The 4,648-nt window shown below is 43.0% G+C and overlaps 1 long non-coding RNA gene across 6 annotated transcripts; it reads right to left on the bottom strand.

The window, feature by feature from the left end:
- Window positions 1-1,802: 1,802 nt before the first annotated feature.
- Window positions 1,803-4,648, bottom strand: LOC117853364 (uncharacterized). Of its 6 annotated transcripts, none has more exons than XR_004640093.2 (6): window positions 4,163-4,648; window positions 3,959-4,063; window positions 3,406-3,491; window positions 3,083-3,317; window positions 2,333-2,440; window positions 1,803-2,230 (listed from the first exon to the last, which is right to left on the bottom strand). It is a non-coding gene; the product is annotated as an uncharacterized lncRNA (long non-coding RNA). The 6 variants fall into 6 exon arrangements; XR_004640090.2 differs by having other exon boundaries at window positions 3,951-4,063; window positions 4,163-4,647; XR_004640091.2 differs by having other exon boundaries at window positions 3,083-3,305; window positions 3,951-4,063; window positions 4,163-4,647.

The following is a 4,648-nucleotide window of genomic DNA, read 5'->3' as shown; positions in this document are numbered from 1 at the left end:
GTCGTGTTTTCTGAACAAAATGTTCGAAATTTATTTTCATTTCTTGGATGAGACCTCAATTCGGACTCAATAACATGAATATGATTTTTCCACTCATTTTATTCCATTATTTCAATCACTTGCCGTTCAAATTTGACTTAAATCAACAAATTACTCTAAATGAAATTAATTCATTAAATATAGCAAATAGACCAAGAAATAGACCACCTTCTAACATGAAGTGACAAATGTCGCATGTGGGGAGTAGAAAAAGTGTGGAGGGTGGCGGAGGGAAAAATAGTTTTGGTTTTGCCGAGTGTCACAAAAAACACTCGGCAACCCTAGGCGTTTGCCGAGTGTCGTGAGAAAACACTCGGCAAACTTATGACTTTGCCGAGTGTCGGGCGAAGCACTCAGCAAACTTGGAACTTTGCCGAGTGTCTCTGACGGACACTCGACAAAGGACTAACGTCCAGCACGCCCCCCTAACGGAGGTCACATGTGCCGGTCACGTGATGAAGATTTGCCGAGTGTCATTTGTTTGCCGAGTGTTATTTAAGGTTTTGCCAAGTGTTTTCTATTTGACACTCGGGAAAGAGAATTTATGCCTAGTGTAGAATGTTTGCCGAGTGGTTTCACGGAAACGTTTGCCGAGTGCCCGAAATAAAGCACTCAGCAAATAAAAAAACACTCGACATTTTAACTATTTCCCGTAGTGAAATGTGCATAACCATCGAGGCTAGTGGCACATACATATAAATATAGAAACATAAATAGTGTATGTGGATAGCACACACGCGAAGTAGCAAACGGCAAACAGGGGGGCTCAGGTATGATTTATAAATATGTAAATACAAATACTGGATATCAATATTGTCTATATCACCATCATATGTTTCATGACTTCATTCACCTGATTTTTCATGTGTGGGATTAAAATCCGATGGGCCGCCCCTTTCAGGTCCATGCTAATTAAGTTGCTAACCCTAGTAATAAATTGTCCAACCCTATATATCCATCACATCTCCCTCCCGATTGCGTAGCGCCACTGCCACTAGACCATGCGCCTCCACAACTACTCGTCACCCTTCCCCAATGGCAGCCAGCTGCAACCACCACATGCTCTATTCTCACCACTAGCATATATTTTTACAGCAAATTCGCCTCTTACTCCACCCTTCTTCATTCCTTGGCTCCGGCGGCTCCAGCGGCTCCCGAGAGAGAGAGAGAGAAAATATGGTAATCTTACTTTTCTCGTCTTTATATTTTAGAACATATGTCTACATATTTTGATACGGATATATTATCTTTATCCATATGTGGAAACAAAAATTTGGATATGAATCGATATACACATATCCAAATTTAGGAAATGAATCCGGATGCATCATATTAACATAAGCACATCACATACGTAGGAGAATAACTAGTCCTAAAAACGTCATATATTAAGGATGAGAATAGTACATGTATCTCGTATTGTTGTTTCCTTCATGTTGTCGTGTTGGAAGATGCATCGGTAGAGGACATCTTACCCATCTCGTTTTCTAGGTGATTGTTGTATGCTATTTTTGTATCGAAAAATGTATTTTGTAAGTCAACATTTGTTCTCGAGTTGTCGTTGTTGAAGTATGTTTCCTTTTACTGACACTAGACCATTCCGCACGCAATGCGCGCCCTACCATTTCAACAACCAAATACAAGTAAATAGAAGGCAATGAAAGGCAACAAATGGCATGCATGGCACAGGACAGATTCATCACCAAATCACAGCATATGCTAACAAACACATCATCAATACATGCTTTGCACGCCTATCAACATTGCAGCAATAGAGTTTTTATTCTGACTGAACAAACACAGCTAAAAAACATTGAACAAGCTACAGCAGTATCATACTTCCACAGTCAAAGAATCAACAAATTAGGTTCGGTGCAACACTTGCGGTAAATTGCATGTTGGTACAACAATATCAAAGTATATACCAACATAGGTAAAATGTTAATCTAGCGGGAACATAAGGATCATATGTATCTATTGCTGGTAACAAATTGAATTGTCTACCCATAGCCGGTAGCTCATATCAGCGGAGATTTCTATACTAAAAGGTTCATAATCACGTATATGCGGCCAAATGATAATGAAGATCATATGAGCATCTCATGGTGTAAAGAATCAAATGATTATTCTGGGAGAGACCCATGGTCTTGTCTATCACCTCTACGGCGTCCCTTGTATTGCTCCATTCAGGCTGATTGATAAGAAATTGAGAAGGAAATATAATTAGCAAATGGAAATGGTTACTTAGTAGATATAAATTCAGAAGGAAAAAAATGATTCAGGACAATGTTACCTCAATGAACTTCTGAAGATTGGGTCTGCCCTTTGTGATATCGTAGTTCTTGATGTTGGAATAGAATATCTGAAACCTTCCGATAAATCGCACATATGCTATATCCACCTGCACATCAATCTGATTATAATAGGGATTTTGATGAGCAGTTAAATAAATATGCATGACACATATATGCTTCCTAGATGTTGAGCTCTCTACCTGCGGCTCTGAAAGCTTGAGCCACGAAAAAGGGGAAGCTGATTATGAGTTCAGAGTTTACAGAAATTTATTAATCTTAACAATACTTCTCTATGCTTGGTATTTCAAAGAATTAACTGAAGTCATAGAACCTAAGAAGGTAGGAAAACAACGATTCTCAAATATTCAGGAAAAAATAGTGACCCTGCTTCATATCTTAAAATTAAGACCATCAGTACAATGGTATTCTATTGTTATGATAATTCATGTTCTATATACTTCTATGTAAGTGCTTGAAGTGACCCTACGAAGGATAGTCGTACAGATGCTCGGCTAGTGCTGACAGGCAAATAAGGCAACATCTCTGATGTCAGTTGTGCGTACGCATCGCAGTTTGCCCTGATAAACTCATACTACTGTGATGAATTATATTTCCTATCTAGCAGAACATGAAGAAGAGATCAAGAGAAGCAGCATCTTTTCATGTTCCATGAAATTTGTTGTAAAATGAATCTATATGAATAGGAAATTAGGAATGGACCTAACACAAAACAAAAGGAAGTCAATTACCTTGCCGAGCTGACCACCTCCTGCCTACATCTGAGTGCTGCTGCTGGACAGTTGGCAGGTGGGTCAAATCAGAAGGCAGCAACTTTGGGATTCTTTGATCCATGGGGTGGTGTTCTCACTCTGGGCTGCTTCGGGGGAGGCAAGGAGGAAGGAGAAAGGGATACGCACTTCTTCCTTTGCTGCCAACCATGGCCGCCACGGAGGCTGGTGAGGTCCACCTGATCTGCGAGCAAAACTCCAACCACAGCAAACATTGACTCAGTTCTAGCTTCTGTGAGGTATCAACTGGAATATGAAGAAGGCATGACAACTTTTTGAATTACCTTATATGCAACATTAGGGTACTTTTTTTTTGCGGGTAAATATTAGAGTACTTAATCAACTTCATATTCGAAAGTCCCTCCTTAATCTGCATTCAACCATGTAGTTTTGTCATCAGCAAAAAAATACTGCTGCCAACAGCTACTAATTGAACTCTGAAATAGACAAAGATCATTGAGCTTGCAAGTAAAAACAATAATGAGGGACATAATCTGAAGGGAGGGATCATGATCTAGAAGACATAAATTATCACCAAACATTAAAAATGCACAATAATCGAAAGCGTGTAACTGAAAGTGACCAGCTCAACGATCTTGCGCCTGATGACCATTTGATTCATTAGTGCAAAGATAGCTAACATATCTCTATATATTTTGATGTTATGACCTTTGGATCAACCAAGCCCCAAATTAGACCAATGAATCATATAGCACCAACTTGCAATCTAGGTAACACAGGCCAATTCCTATGACAGCTTTAAATAGCACACACTGGTAGACATTAAAACGAATTACACGACAAGCGACAAAAATGAAATTGCAGCCACCTGACAACCTGCAAACGCGAGTCTGCAAATGTTTTTTCACCTCATGGCTCATGGTGTTTACGCAGTTCTTCCCAAATATCAGCTGCCTCCACTACTTGCCTTCGATGTGGTGACTGTCATGGTGTTCAGGGTACGGAAAATATGAGACAATCCGATCTTAGAAACAGCAAAATCCAAGATTGAGAGAAGGACCAGGAGGACAGGAGAGGTACCTGGAGCGGGCGATTGTCGAACATGAGCGGGCAGCCGGGGGAAGAGCTAGGCCCCTCCCGAGCGTGCGAGTAAAAGCCTCCTCCAGGAGCCAGAGCAGTACCCCCTCACCTTGGACCCCTTGCCCAACCGCATCAGGAACGGCACCACCTGGAGGCAGCCGAAGACGAGGACGTCCAGCTTGAGCCCCGTCCAGCCCCGCCCTCCTCCTCCACAGCTACCGCCAGCGCGATGGAGATGTATGGCGGCGCGCGAGCGGCGGTGGGAGAAAGAGGACCTACCCCGGCCGACCGCGCCGTCGGGTCGCAGCGGCCCGCGCTGGGCCCGTGCCTCGCCAGGGCTAGGCTGCCGTGCCGCTCCAGCACCGGGGCCGGCCCGGACCACGCCTCCGGGGCTGAGACGGCGGGATCGCTGAGGGGCCGGAGGTGGCGGCGTAGGAGAACTGAGGGAGAGAGATCGGGAGTGAGGGCAGCGGCGGTGGGAGAACG

Source organism: Setaria viridis, chromosome 4, assembly GCF_005286985.2.
Source record: "Setaria viridis chromosome 4, Setaria_viridis_v4.0, whole genome shotgun sequence".
In the NCBI taxonomy this organism is placed as follows: Eukaryota; Viridiplantae; Streptophyta; class Magnoliopsida; order Poales; family Poaceae; genus Setaria; species Setaria viridis.
This window is presented reverse-complemented; position numbering and strand designations above follow the sequence as displayed.